Below are 17,073 nucleotides of genomic sequence, written 5' to 3' on the forward strand. Positions count from 1 at the left end.
TTGAATTACAAAATTAGTTGTAACCTTAGACTACAAATTTACTCAATATATTTTTATTGGAGGTGAATTTTGATAAATCTACCATTTTTTTTTTTTTTTGAGAAGCAACAAACTCAATATATTCTTATATCATCCATGCTTACAAAGTTTTAAAAAAAAAATTAAAACTATCAATAGCTATGTCATTAATAAAATATAAGCTTATAGATTATGTTATGATTAGTGGCTTGAATAGTGCACGTGAGAGTGCATGGTCCTTGTCTTGAAAGAATTTGTAAACCAAGTCCTAGTTATATTAGGACTTGTATAGCCGACTTTGTGATATGCTCTCAAATAATATACCCTAGCCGACTTATACTTTGTATAAGTATATTTGTTATGTGGCAATTGATTAAGTTAGTGAAAAAACGGCAGCTGCATATTATTTTTAGAGTTCTAAGCCGTGCTTTGTTTTGAGAGTCACGTGCTTCTGGTGATTGAGAGCTCTTTTGGGTGTATTTGGGGTTTGAGTTTTGTGAGAGTGTTTTGGGTACTACCTTTGTAATCTCTTCCTTTTGTTAGTGAAACTTTCTCCTCAACGCCGCCCGTGGATGTAGGCCAAAAGCCGAACCACATAAATCTTTGTGTTCTCATGTGATTGTTTCTTTTGTCGTTCTATTTCTATTTTGCATAAACCCACTGTTATTTGGATACACACACAACAAATTGATATTCATGCTTCTGCTATTCTCAACAAATTGGTATTAAAGCTTCCGCTTTTACAATAGATTATATAGTAAATAATATCCAATTAACACAAAATTTGACATGTGTATTAAGAGCGTAAAGAACATACAATTCAACGATTAGATTTTCAAAATATGTAGTCATGTTTATTTTATTAAGTAAGATTGTAGTCTTCAGGTACAACCAATGTTGTAACTAAACTTTATTCATATCTAAAAGCAATACTTTTTTTCTAAAATTAGATTTTCCATATCGTGATTCATGGTTTACTAAGGCTTGTGCAGACATTATGCTCCGCCATGTATATGACGGGTTATTTCTCACTGTGGCTTGAAAGAACTCACAATTAGGGAAATATTTGGACTTGAGCAGCCGATAAGCTAGTGAGTTTTGCCTCTACTAGCTTTGGGGCAGAGACGGACCTAGGATTCCAAGCTGGGGGGTCAGAGATAAGCAGAAAAAAAAAAATCAAATACGCATTCATAGAGTATTAATAAACTATCAAGACAAATACCCAAAAATCATTGTTTCTTAATATATTAACATACAATCATCTACCAACAATAACAAAATCATTGTTTCTTAATATATTCAAGCCATGTTTTATTATATTCAAACCAAGAAGCTTGAAAGCTACGATTGTACTTTCCACTTTTTTTGTATGTCTTTAGAGGAGGTTGGTGCGGACCTTTTGTAATGTTAGCCCGTCGAATTTCATCACGTTGATTAACATGATATTTCCATATTTGTTTGCGTGTTCTGAGATCATAATCCAAAGAATCAAGATCAACTCTTTAAAATTGTGTTTCAAAGATTGGAACATCGACATTTTCTGGAATTGGGGAATGCATATTTTCTAGAATTGGAACATCCACATTTTCTAGAATTGGAACATCCACATTTTCTAGAATTGGAATACCAACATTAGTTGTTGGCAATCCCACGTTGACTTCGGAAGAATTTGAATCTTTTCTTTTGAAAAAATCAAGCATTGTAGTTGATTTTTTCATGATCTACAAATAAAATAAAAATCATATATATTAAATTTGTGTGACAATTTTCTATATTATATGATTTGTTTTTTTTTTCTTTTTGTCTTTGGTCTGCCTTTATTTATTTTTGTCTCTAACATTGACCCACTAACCCAATCCCACTATGGCACTACCGACACTACAAATTTATTCAGCACGCAGCACTACTAACAAAAACTTTTCTTTACTTTACTCTTTTTTTTTTGTCACAGTGTCACTTGTCCCTATTATGCCCAACCACTAGTCAACAAAGATGAAAGAACAAACAAACAGTTAAAGTAATCTCTACAAACTCTACTCTCTCTCTCTCTCTATCTCTCTTATCTATATAATACAAGAGAGAGAGTCACAAACACACAGAGTAGCAAAGAGTCACAAAGCTAAAAAGCCCACAAAAAAAAAAAAACACAGGCCACAGCAGTCAGCACAGATTCAATTCACAGGATCACAATCACCAACATTAGTAATCAGTTCATCTCCATCACTCATCATCAGTTTAATAAAAACACAAACACTCCACAAGCAAGCACAAACATTTTATTTATTTTTTAGGTTTTGAATGAAACTAGGAAAGGATCATAGATTAAATACCTATGAAGGCTCGAGCAACCGGCGGTGGCGGCAAGATGGGGCTCGCGTGGGCGATGGCGACAGCTGAGCATGATGATGGCGGTGTTGGTATGGGGCAGTTCGTATTGGGTCTGGGTAGACTCTCGTCGTCTCACGTTGGCATCGGTGTGGCATGGGTACTACTATAGCGGCGTCGGCGTGGCGTGGGCAATCTCTATCTCTCTATCTCACCTCTCTATCCCTCTCACTCTCTGTCTCGCCTCTTTATCTCTCTCACTCTCTGTCTTGCCTCACTATCTCCGTTTCCTTTCTTTTTATTTTTCCTTCTTCCTTCCACTTACTCCATTAGGTTTACTACTGATTTTTTTAAAAAATTTTACATGGGTCATGGGCTCTTGCCTCCCAGGCTGGCCAGCTGGGCTTGGAATTCAGGAAGGGGGGGCCTGAGCTAAAAACCAAGGGAGGCCCAAGCCTTTTTTTTTTTGTTGAGAAATTTAACCTGTTAAATTTTTTTTTGGGCCCGAAGGGGGGGGTGGGCCCCCTTAGGCCCCCACCTGGGTCCGTCCCTGCTTTGGGGGAACACATTTTCTCCCAACTCAACCACATCATTTTTCTTTCATCCTGCTTCTGGCCCCACCAAAAATTCTGAACCATGCTTGTTAATTCTCCACAAAGGGAATTAGGCAATCTAAAATAGCTCACAGTATAAGTGGGAATTGCTTAGGCCACAACTTAATAAGGATTTCTTTCCTAGCCTTTGATAGCAATTTCTCTTTCCATCTGGTTAGCTTCTTCCTCAACTTCTCCTTAATATCAGTAAATGCATTGCGCTTTTACCTACCAAGGAAGGCAAATCTAAATACTTTCAATGTTGCTTAATTACCTGAGCCCCAAATCTATTCTTAATCTCTTCCTGGATCGTTATTGGGGTGTTACTATTTAAAAATACCGAAGTCTTGGCTCAATTCAATTGTTGACCCGATGCATCCTCATAAACTCTCAAGATCTTTTGGAGTGCATTGCATTCTTCAATGGAAGCTGTACAAAAGATTAAACTGTCATCAACAAAGAACAAGTGAGATAGTTTGGGGCCACCACGACTAATTGCTACACCACCCATTTTCCCATCCTCCACTGCCTTCCTTATTAGAGCAGAAATGCCTTCTGCATACAACAAAAAGAGATATGGAGACAGTGGGTCCCTCTGCCGGATTCCCCTACTAGGGATAATATGCCCCCGCGGCTTCCCATTAATCTTTATGGAATATGAGACAGTAGTGACACATCTCATTATCAAAGCCCTCAATTTGTCATCAAAACCCAGTTTCTGCATTATCTTTTCCAAGCATAACCATTCAACCCTGTCATATGTTTTACTCATATCCAAATTTAGAACCATCTCCCCAATTCTACCCTATTTCTTCTTGCTGATGTGGTACATCACCTCAAAAGCTACAAGTACATTATAGGTAATCAACCTTCCATGCACAAAAGCACATTGGGTATCACTAATGATGGATGGAAGAATCTTCTTTAACCTGTTTGCAATTGCATGAAAATATTTTTGAATGAATGCATAATGTGATATGAACATTGATTTAATGAAAACTAATCTCTGGATCATACAAAATGTGTGCCTAACACTTTCTAATTTCATAACCGCCTTAATTAGATCTTGGGTTTGAAGATTATTTCTTATCATTGTAATTTTTTTTTTTTTTAAGATTGTAAACAGAAATCATCGTGTTTTAATTATTTTTCTTAGACTGTAAATAGAAATCAAACCGTTGTAATTATGTTTTCCGTAAATTGCAACTAATAATCAATGTGATGTATTTTATTTCTTCTAAAATGAATCTAGGAACAAAGCCCTATAATTTTCTTCTTTATGATTGAATATTTAAAATTATACAATATGTTCTTTATAAAGGTATTCTAATTATTATTCTACTATTCATGAAAATAAGTGACTGATCTATTGTTAATCTCTCAATCTAGGGGATAACACATATTCAATTGAGTAATCACACCCAAGGGGACTTGAACCTTTGATTAAAAGGCTTTTTCACCAAGACAACTATCTATCATTCTCACGTATTAAGAAAATCAAAAAATAATTATATTTTGTTTGTGGCAAGAGTGAGTACATTCTCAAATTTGGCCCAATTACCGAGGTTTATGGGCTAGGTTTCAACCAACTGAACCAAGGAATTTAAATTTGGTGCACATCATGCATGGAGTATTTTTCCAATTGTGTCTGAATACTATCCCGAACATCTTTTTGAAATATCACCATTATAGAAGCACATAAGGAGTTGTTTCTATTATAGTTTGCAGCATGGACACTAGACATCAACCTACGATTCAAATTTGTATGAATGGCATTGGCTAGGAATAGAATATTATGACATAATCGCCATATAAACACCTGCACTAACTTATTTGGGACACGCATTCTCCAAATAAATTTCCATAAGCCTTCCTTCTCCATTGCAACTTGAGTTTTCAGAATCCTATAAGTGCTCTTCTCTAATAATCTGTCTTTTGATTTTGTAGACTATATCAATTTGTCCGGTATTGGGTTGGGATTTAGGAAATATATTGTTTGGGTGAAGCTTCAAAGTCAGGAAATTTGTATTAATCACATCTCTTCTCCACTGTCAAGTTATGGCATCAATAAGATCACTAACAAATAGACATGGCAAAACAGGTCAGAATTTTTCTGACCCGACCCAACTCGAAAAATACTTGACCCAAACCTAATTTTTTTGACTCGAAGCAAAAATGGGTTGACCCGTGACCCAACCCATGTTTTTTGCGGGTCGACCCAACTTGAACCCGAATCAATTTTTAAAAACTTTTTTTTTGGTAAAAAAAATAGTAAAATTAAGACAATATTGGTTTAATTGTTTATTGTGAGTTTTAAGGAAACAATCGATACATTTACATAACTGCATGCAAATTAATTGAAAGATAAATGGTTGAGCATTCTATAATGAGTAAAGATCTTTAGATATCAAATAGCAAAGTACATGCCAAGATAATTTGGTTATATTAGAGTTAAAAACATAGATTTAATATTGTAGACATGTGTGAGAAACATTCACAAGGGTGAAAATGTGAAGCCAAAGTATCAAATTAGCGTAAATTATGAATGCTTAGACCTATTTTTTAACAATTTATGTCCAAAATAAAAGGCTTTTCAAAATAAATTATGATATTTCCTAGAGTGTGTGTTGCTTAACAATGATATGATATTCATAAAAGAGACAATGTATAAATAAGTAAGCAATCAAACTTTAATGTATATCTCAAATTGAAATAGAGTGCCAACCACAATTGATAATAGATTATTAAATTAATTTTCAACATTGTAAATTTCTTATATGTTTTTATTCTTTATCAAATGAGTTATCCAATAAGTCATTTGTAATTTTGTTTTATATTCTGGAATGTTGATATTGTGTAGAAATAAAACTTGTGTATTTGTTTTACTTATCTTTGTGTTATTTTGTTTTAGATAGCAATGTTAGGATTTGTATAATTTTAAAATTATTAAATAAGTATTAATAAGTTTAACTGTGTTCATTCTTGATATAAGTGGTGAATTTAAAATAATGCATTTTACATCAAATAATTTGTTGCATAACTTTCCAAATAGCAAATACACGTTGTTTTCTTTATAAAAAATTTTAAAAAAAATCATGTGAAAAATACGGGTCAAACCGACCCGACCCACAACCCGATTAACCCAAACATATTTTTAACTCGCTTAAAATGACCCGTTTTTTGACCCGTGACCCATTTGACCCGCAACCCAATTGACCCAACCCGAACTCAACCCGACTAGCACGTTTTGCCATGTCTACTAACAAACATCACGTCCGAGCCTTATTTTTTTGGTGAGAAAACCTTGTATGTGATTAGGGTAGGTAACCACCTATCGTCCCAAACCTTGATTTGTGTTCCATCCCTCATCCATCAACAACACCTCACATCTAAAACAAATTTAGCTATCATGAAACTTCTCCATGTAGGTGAAGGAGATCTTCCAGGCTATGTGGGTAATTTTGTAGACACCAACATTAAATTTATGAACGACCCTAAACTCCATACCACCCTGTGACTTAGACTTGCACATTTTGCTCCATTTTAGCCCATGAATCCGATGCTCATCTCTTCGCTGTCCCCACAAAAAATTGCTACATAAAGAGTTATGCTCATCACATAATTTCTTTGAGAATTTATAGACTTGTAGCATACGTAGGTAGTTTTTGGGCTATTGCTTTTTATAAGAACCTCTTTGTCAACTTGAGATAGGAGACGACTCTTCCATTCTTGAATCCTTTTTCACACCTGCTTCTTTATATATTGGAAACATGGTTTTGAAACTTGGACTGTTAGAAGAATCGGAAAAATGAGACGTTTAAGGTTTTAGAGGTTGGACCAAGATTTAATTGAGCTTAGCTAGTGTTAGACATCATAATTAATTAATAATATTTTAAATATAAAAAATTAAATAAATTTTAAAAATGAGCAATCTTGAATAAAAAAATATATATTCCTCAAGCACATTTTTACAACTTATATAAGAAAAATAAAAATAAAAAAGCATAAAAAAAGAAAATTAAAAGTTATAGTTAATTATTTAAATATAAAACTCTAAATATATTTGAAGGATTTTAATTATAATTCCTTCAAAAATTTTAATTATAATTCCTTCAATAATTAATTATTTTTGGAAAAAAAAATTCTCGGGAATTGAAAAAGTATTGACAGCTTTTTCAATTTCCGATAAAATTTTATAAAAAATGGATGGTTTAATGTGTGCCCTTAGGGCACACATTAACCGGACCCTTCTTTCAATATATTCTCATTTTGTGATGGCTAATTAAAATAAATGATATAATAACAAATATTGCCAATATTGGTTATAATATAAATATATAGTAATGAAAGTTTCTTTTAAGCTATTCTTATGGCATTCTTTTAAATTTACTTCAAATATATTATTTTTCGAAGGAAAATACTAATAGATGCCCTTAGAGCATTGGTTAACAATCCATTTAAAGAAAGTTTTTATGAGAAATGAAAAAAAAAAGTAATTACTTTTTTCACAGCTTTTTTTTCTTTTCCTATAAAAGTGGTATCGAAACTTTCTTAAAATGGATTGTTAACCAAAAGAGCATCTACGACTAGCAGTAGCGTGGGGTTAATTTAAAAATTGCTCTACTTGTATTGTGTGGATTCTTTTATTACCTCATCACATTCACAGTTTTTTTGCTAAAATGGATGGTTGATTTCTCCATGTCCCCCTTTTGACCCGATGCTTTCTCTTATTGCCAAAACTTTTTTGAGAGTGCACAATCTTCTAGAAAATGGGGAGCCATTTGATATAAGTGTTTAAATACATGTTTTCACTTTTTAAACAATATTACACATATTTTAACACACTTTTTCACCCATACGTATTTCGAAAAAATACAAACAACGTTATTAGAACAATGTTACCAAACAACTCCTAATTTCTTAAAGTAATATTTACTTTGGAAATTGTCATTGCGCACGTAAGCTTCCTTAAGCTTTCATAAAAATTTTAATTTCTCTTCTTATGAATCGCAAAGCAATTAAATATGAAAATAATAATTATTACATTAAAAAAGGGATAAAGTTTAGCTAAAAAATTAGTTGTAATGTTCTTATGAATCGCAAAGCAATTAAATATGAAAATAATAATTATTACATTAAAAAAAGGATAAAGTTTAGCTAAAAAATTAGTTGTAATCTAAGATTACAAATTTACAACCTTATTTAATAAAATAAACATTACTACATATTTTGAAAAGAACAATGCTAAAATACAAATTATTTTACAAAATATTTTACAAACGGCTGATGTGGTAAATGATTATTAGTAAATGAAAAAATAATATTAATGGTGGGTCTAGATGAAAACCATTAAGAGGTTGGCCATATCAATATTTTGTAAAAATGTTATAAAATAGTTTGTGTTAGCATTACTCTTTTGAAAATAACTATTGAATTGCATCAATAAATTCATCTCCAATAAATTCAATAACTTTGCAATCTAATAAATCAATTTATGCTGAATTGCAATTTAATCTAAGGGTGAATTTGTTAAAATTCACCTCCAATAAAAAAAATATTGAGTAAGGTTATAGTCTTAGATTACAACTAATTTTGTAACTAAATTTTCTCCTCTTTAAAATTAAACAATTTTGTACCACCGCACACCCTTGGTGCGATGGTCACTCACAAGTATAAGTGCTTATGAGGTGTGGGGGGCAAGGGCCGGGGTTCAAGCCTCCAAGAGGGAGCTTCACACACATATACACTTAGATTAGGCTAAAGTAGAATTCTATCTTGTATCAACAAAAAAAATTAAACAATTTTGTTATCAGAATTTTATGTTTTATTTAAATTCAACAAATTTTCTAGTCTACTCTCTAATCAATGGCATTAACTATATGGATTTATACTTGTGAGGTTGAAGTTGAAGACAGACGGTAACATCAGTTGCTATTTCTAGAAAGTTATCTATAATTCAAGAGCGCAAGAAATAGAATTTAACAAGTTCAAATAACTCTGCAAACAATGCTTGGATCCAATTGATTCTCAAAAAAAAAAAAATGCTTGGATCCAATTCACAGTAGTTAAGGAACTATTTAATCATCCTAGGAGGAAAATAGGATCAAAGAATTTAAAATTTAGGCCATAAAATAGTAGCATAAGTAAGACACCATTAAAGGGATAGATTGGAAGAAAAAATTAAATCTAATTAGATTTCAATTGAAAATTCAATTTGATTTGGATTCTTCGATTTTTATACTTAATAATCTACTTAGCACAAAATTAAAAATTAAATAGTGTAGGGAATTTTTCACTAATTCCTAAACATGTGAGAAACAAAAAATAGAGAAAACACACGCAAAAGAAAAACAATCACACGCACAAGACAGTATTTACGTGGTTCGGCAATTTGCCTACGTCCACGGAGTTGTAGAGATTTCACTATTATCAGGGAAAATTACAAAGTGCGGCTACAGACTATTTTCCCTCTCTCAAGAACGACAATAACAACAACTAACCAAAAAACCCTATTCTACATCCTGCGAATGGGCTACAAAAAACCGGGCCAATATTGTCCATGAGCGCTCCGACTTGAGCCTGTCGGCCCAAGCCTCCGCTCCATGGACTAAGCCTCCGAAAATCTCCCATTAAAAATCGCGCAATATTATTCGGATCGGGTAGGGTTGTCAACCGGATCAAACATAAACTAGGCTCCACAAAGCCCAACAAATAGAACACGTGGTGCAAAATTGAGAGGAATTATTAAATATACTAAAAGGGCAATTCGATTTTTTTTTCTTCAAATAATTCAGATTTCCAAATATCTCAATTAAGTGTTTATGAAAGGTTTGAATCTGAAAGAATATTATAGTGTACTATAAATTAGGTACTAAAACCAATTTTAAAGTTAATCCAACCATAATTTTATTAAAATTTTACCCAAATTTTGAAATCAATGAAAGACAAAGTATAGATCTCCTAGAAAACTTTAACTCCAAAACAACCAATCATGAGTTCGGAAGAGATGATAGAGTCATGGAAAACTAAATATCATTATAATTCTCTAATGCATAGATAGTACTTTAACAGAAATTTTTTTTTTATTTTTTTTAAGCCAATCAATTATACTCTCATTTTGTTTTGTACGAAAATTAAAAATGTGAAAACCAAAAGATTTTTCCAAGATTAATGAAAATAGTTAAAGGCTCATAACCTTTTGATATTACACGGTTCATTTAGGTTGGTGGTTGTGAAGATGATCAAGTCTTCTAGGTGCTTCAAGTACGATTGATTCATTCTAATGGATCATGTACAGGACCAGTCCTTCCAGTGATTAGATTATGTATATGATCTGGTCCTCCTGGTGACTTCTTGTTAATTCTTACTTGATTATTATGTAGAGGATTCGGTCCTCCAGGTACAGTGCGTTTTAAACTTTGTAATGGTACTTGGATGTTGTTCAAAGGATCTAGTCCCCATTGAGTTGATCTAGCATTTGAGCTCCAGTAAAAAAGCGAGACGACAGCAAATAACATGACAATGAACATCTTTGTGATTATCGAGTCAGTCATTTTGTTGATTCTAAATTAATGATGGGGTTGTTGGATTGAAGTTCACACTCCTATTAACAAACCTTATTTATAAGCCCTAGATTTAGACATTTAAGATAGCTTTATTAATTCAATTCAAAAAGTTGATTTATTTCTATAGGAGTAGCATTTTAGTATTAAATGATAGTTTAATATTTTAATGTATATTAATGATAGTTTAATATTTTAATAAGTAGGTGGGTTCCAATTAGCTCAACTGGTAAAGTCTCTGATAGTTGTATAAGAGATCTAGGGTTCAATCCCCGTCTATACTAAAAACTGATTGGTGTTTTGGTTTGATGATAAAGAGCAATCATCAGAAGCGGACGCTATAAGTTGAAACTCTCTCCAAAAAATATATATATATATATATTTTTTAATAAGTAGGCAAATTTAATGAAAAAATATAAGAGAGTTAATGCGGTAAATGAGGAGTTAATGTGCTACCAAATTTGAAATCTCACATTAATAAGGAGAGAGATTTCTTATTTATTTATTAGTGTGGTGATTCACTGGCTTAACTTTAATGATGGAGAAATTGGGGAGAATGTTAATTTAATATTTTAATGAATAATAAGTTGACAAATTTAATGTAAAAATATGAGAGTTAATGCGGTAAATGAGGAGTTAATGTGTTACCAATTTGAAGTCTCACATTAATAAGAAGGGAGACTTCTTATTTATTTATTAGTGTGGTGATTCATTGGCTTAAATTTAATGAGAAAGAAATTGGGGTGGAAATGCCTACTGGGGGAAGGTGAAGGCCTGAAGGGTAGGGGTAGTTGAGTCATTGACCCACCAAATGGACTAACCATTTGGGCCTAACAAATCCTTTGAAACTACTTATTTGACTCATTATTAAACACATATAACCCAACCCATTAGCTTAATAGCTAGCAATGAATATTAAACTCCCACTATTTAGAATAATGAACCTAATTAATCTGATTTATTGGGTGTTGAGGTTTGTGAGGGTCCTTTTTTGGACAGTACCCCAGGCCCAAGTAGAAACAAGAATCCTAGGCCCTTTACTTGTTGTTTGATGGACTGAGCTTGGTTTACTACAACTAAATGAGGGCTGATTACGAACCAAGTTGTGTGCAAGTTACATGAATCTCCTCAAGGCAAAAATGCGATTCCTCCTAAGCAATAAAATACCATTATAAGTGTTTTAATGTCATAAAATGACCATTTATTCTTACAAAATAAGTAAAATAAGTATTCATAATATTCACAATAAGAAGGAGATTAAAATAGAGTATTTGAGACTTATCTTTTACTGTGTGAACATTTAAAAGAATTCCTTCACTTGGTACCCTGAGCGTAATATCGTGGTGCCTCGGGCCTGAAGTCGTGGTTCTTAGGAGTACTAGGCCTTTAAGAACTTAGAATGCTGATTCTCTGAACTATACGATCTTTCTTCATACTTATTATGCAAGAGAGTTTTGTCATTTCTCTTTTCCTGCATAAGAACACACTATACAATACACATATCTTCAAATAATTGTTAGTTTATTAGATTATGATATATATTTTAATACATATACACATATGTAAATGAATTTCATGAGAATGATTCAGCCACGAGGATCCTGACGCCAATTCTCACAGACTTAGTGCTTTTGTACAAGACTTGTGGGATTTGGAACTCAAGTCCAAGTGGCTTTGCTTGGGCATTGCCTTCCAAGATAGTAATCTGATGTGTGCATATTTTGGCATATGTTTCTTTAAAGGCTAACTGATATTTTGAATGATCTCAAGGATATGGGACAAATTCCTCCATCTTGGCTCTCTTATTTTGTTTATTTATTTCTTTTCCTTGCTAGGCTTTTAAAGCATCAAGAATATATGTTTTGAATCTCCGAACTCTTCCCCTGAATCCTCATTTTTCTCCCCTCCTTGTCCCCCTTTTCTATTATGCCTTGTGTTCCTTTTATAGCAGATCTGGTCTGGTACCCCGGGCGAGGGCGTCCCAGGTTTACTAGGTAAAACTATGTTCTCTGTGACTTGAAAATATGCATTAGGCAGATGTTTAGTTTAGTTAGGCAATTATAACTCAAAGGGGCATTTGACTTTAGCTATAAATGAAAGATTCCTTCTTGGAAAGTTCAATGGAATTAGTGGGCTGCTTTGTGTATTGTGACAACTTTGTTGAAAATGACAATTAAGAGGAAATTGTGGGGAGGTGTCATGCACAAGGGGGAACTGCGTTTTTCCATTAGTTCATGCATTCCAAGCAAATATATAAATCAAGGAAAAGCTTTGAGATCCTCATTTCACCAGAAAATCACTCCCCTACCGACCAAACCATTCCTCCCTTATTATCCACTTGGGATCCCACGGGCTTGGACCATGGGTTACAAAGATAATATTTAGTTTTTTGCTGGATTTTTAATGGCTTTTTTTTTTTTTTTTTGTTGAAATCTGAACATACATAGAGCCTTGATGTTGATTCTTCTTGCTGCATATTCTCTGGCCTGACTAGGATCCTTGCTGCATGTTCTCTGGCCGAGATCCTTGTCCCAAGATCCTCTTCTTTTTTTCTTTTTATTATTATTATTTCTTTCTTTTTTTCTTCTTTTTGGGATTTCGGGCCTTCATGGTCCTTCTTAACTTCATGAATTGGGCCTTCTTTTGTTAAGGCCCATGGTTTTTCCTTACTTTTTATGGAATAGGCTTTCCTGTGGAATTTTGGTCCTCAACAAGGTCTAAAAAATCACAACACCAAGGCCTAAAGAAATAGCACAATGGACCAACCCCATGGAAAGTAATGATAAAAGAGCTGAGCCCATTACAAAAAAGAAAAAAAAAAGAAAAAAAGAAAAAAAAAAGAGAGATGGTAAACCCAAAGAATTGAAGTAGACATTAGGGCTCGTGAAACAAAGGAAAGAAAGAAAAGGCCCAGCCTGCCAAGATGAAAGGATCAAAAAGAGTCCAGTGGGAAGAACTGGGCCGGGATCCCCAGAGACTGATAAGAGCTCGGAATCCTCGGAACACGCAACATCGCCAGAATAAGATTGGGACAGCTCAAAAGGGGCACCAAGAAACACAAAGAACGAAGGACAAATACGTCCTTCTCAAGCACCCAGTGATGCAGTGAAGAACCAAAAGGCTTGGAGAACAACAACTCTTGAACAAAAGGCTGGTACCTTCGGGAACCTAGGAAGAAGAACCATAAGGGGAAGTAGCTAAAAAAACCTTCAACCTGGCAGGGTTAGATTCGGCTCACTCAGGAAAAATAACAAAAAGGGAGGACAGCCAAAAGTTGAATCTAAAAGGTGAGAAACCTTGAAAGAAAAGAGGATGAAGGTCAGCTCTCCAAGGACGCCTCGGAATGGAAAGCCAGCAAGTGATTTTTAGGGAAGCAGTACTAAAAGAGAAAAACTATGAGAAATAGGGAAAGAGCCAACCATCAGAATGGCTAGCATAACAAGGGCTTTGATACCCAGGGGGCCAAAATGGGGGAAATTAGTGGTATCCCGAACCCTAGAATGACACTATAAAAATGGGGAAGCAGCCAACAAACAAGGGGGCATTTAGCAATAGTGAAATCATAATAGAATCATCGAGAAAACTCTATCAAAACTTAAAGAAAGTAGGGAAATATCACTCGGTATCCCAGAAACAGCCACTATAGTACATACTTGGTTTCAAAATGATTCAAATTTTGCAAGTCTTAGAGGCTTAGATAGCCATCTAAGTCTGTAATTTTTGAGCTTATTTGGACCTTGTATCAAGTCTTAGTGAGCATATTGTAATCCATAATTAAAAAAATTAATGGAGGATTTCTTATTGATTTGAGGATCCTTATCAACTATTTTTGTGTGTTTCTTTATTGCATTGCTTTTCTTTGCTGTTTTCTTGTTGTTCAATACATATATTCTCACTTGCTAGTGTATACGTATTGTAGAAATCTTGCCTTATGTACCACTTGGTTTGTAAACAGCCCATTTAGCTGCGGTTAACCAAGTCTAGTATTTTCAAACTACAACAAGAGGGCCCGGGGTCTTTGCTTAAGCTTGGGTCTGGACATCGTCCAAAAAAGTGACCCTCACATTGGGTAATTAACCTTAGGAGGCGCTTTGAACTTATAAATAAGCCACCTCATAACTAGTCCAAACATACCATTGGGTCATGCCCTCTTGGATCCTACTACCTGCCAGCCTTATTTAGAATAAATGAAATAGTAGTTGGTGAGTTAATGGTTGTATTTATGTACAATATTTATTAAGGAAATTAAGAGCCATTTACTTACTAAATAGAGCAGTCGTTTGGGCCTAATAAATCATTCAAAACTCCTCATTCTTGGGCCTAGTGTCCTACAAAGAGACTCCCGAGAGCTAGAAATGTTAAAGGAACGGGCACATCATGATTTATAGGGAAATTTTGTAATGACTTAATGAAATTGTTTGCTTATTAATTTAAATTAAAAAAAAATTTGGAATCAACATTTAAAGAATATATGAATTATAATATTGTGAATATCTTTTGTGTAATTTAAGCATTGCTTGCTTTCTAATTCATAATTGTCTGCTTTTAATTTTGATTAAACTTCATCATGTTAATAAGAAACGGTTAAAGAATCCATAAAAAAAAAAACTTCACTATGATGAATAAATAAGAGCATTCAAATTTTGAATGACACTTTTTTTATTATAAAAAATGAAGACAAACCTTGTAACATACTGTACTAAAAAATATATGTACAACAATAAACTCAGTTGGGGTTGCAATGTAATTTTAACAATTAATACTGGACATGAGCCATGTAGTCTAGGACTCGAGTTTCTGGACATTGCCTAAATTCAAATCTTTTACTCTTAAAGCTAAACAATTTTTTTAATCAAAAAAGCTAAACATTTTTAGTAACGTTGATGGCCATGACTTGTTTCCTTTTTCCAGTTTGCGTCCAAGCTTATTTTATAAATAAAAAATAAAATCTTAAGTGATCATGCATTAATCTTGTTTCACACTTGAGTTGTTTGATAATAATACAATATCTACCAATTATAATTAAAAAAAATTGACAAGGCAATTTCCTTCTTCTCTCTTTATTGATCTCACTTCTTTCCCGTTGATTTTTTAGACAGTGAAACACCTTTTTCATTTGGTCCCTTGTTTTTCACAATATTTTTAAATGTTTATAGCACAATTAAGAAATTTAATAGTACATGCGACAAAAAATTAGGCCACAATCGATTTTATATTTTGAATTTAATTGGATTTTTTTTTAGTTTTGGCTTTTCATATATATATAAACAAGTGTCTATGAACAATACATATTCAAATAGATTAATTCCAAAAGTGATAATACATTTCATTTGAGCCCATGGGCGGCTCCACTTGGAGCCCAAGGGGTTCAAATGAACCCCCAGAACTAGCCCAAAATTTTTGACCCCCCTAAAAAAAAATATGAACACCTTGATTGTAAATTTTTTTTAAGCCCAGCAAAAAGAAGTTTAAATATGATCATCTTAACAATAGCATGTCATTTTTACACATAAAAAAACTCAATAACAAACCAGTTTGATCTAAAATCTAGGGGGAAAAAACTGATAAGCCCAATAACAAAAGTAAAAATTTGTTAATCTTAAATCTTATATAAAACACATTTAGATCTTAACAGATTTGAAATAGATGAATTAAATGGGAGATTAATGGATGAATGATTACTTGGTTATGTACATTGAAAGAGATGTAACTCATAGGATTGATAATGAAGATATCATGTAACGATTTCAAAATATGAAATATCCTAGAAAGCAATTGTAAAATTTTATGTTTTTTTTTTTTGTGAAGTTGATATATTCAAGTTCTCTTTTGTTTTAAATTTTATACAATTTATATTTCTTATTGACCCTCCTAAAAAATAATCTTGGAGCTGCCACTGTTTGGGCCAAAATAATAATTTCTTTAAATCATATTCATCATCTTGTCTAATCAATTCTATTAAGTCAACGTTATCATAATGTTCATCATCTTGCAAAACTATTTTTCATCGTCATTTTTTTTCCATTATCATCAACATTGTCTATTTCTTTTTTTTTTGAATAATTTTTTTACATTTTTTATTGACATTCTAACTACTTAGACTTATAACAATAATAAAAAATAATTATATTGTCATTTAATACCTTATCCATAGTATAAAAAGATGTTTGCAAATATTTGAAGTATCATATGTAGTTCAATCGTTCCTAAAAAAAAAAAAAGTATGTAGTTCAATGTTATAAAATAAAAAAAATAAAAAAACTTATGGACATGTTACGTTATTGGGCTCAATTAAGTAGTCCAATAATTTTGTGTCAAAAACAAATCCAACAGTATTTTTTTTTATCAAGTCTAATAACTTGTCAGACTTAAATAAAAACAAAAAATTTAACAAAAAAAAAAAACATTATTTTAAACCAACATGTTTATGTATCATACGATACGTACGATTTTATATTATGATACAAATTATATTATACTCGCTTATGTATCATAGAATTAATGAGCATTTTCAATATGTTTTTACAATATGAAACTTTTTGTACATGATACAATATGTATCGTATTATATTGAC

Source organism: Castanea sativa, chromosome 4 (assembly GCF_040712315.1).
Source record: "Castanea sativa cultivar Marrone di Chiusa Pesio chromosome 4, ASM4071231v1".
NCBI lineage: Eukaryota > Viridiplantae > Streptophyta > Magnoliopsida > Fagales > Fagaceae > Castanea > Castanea sativa.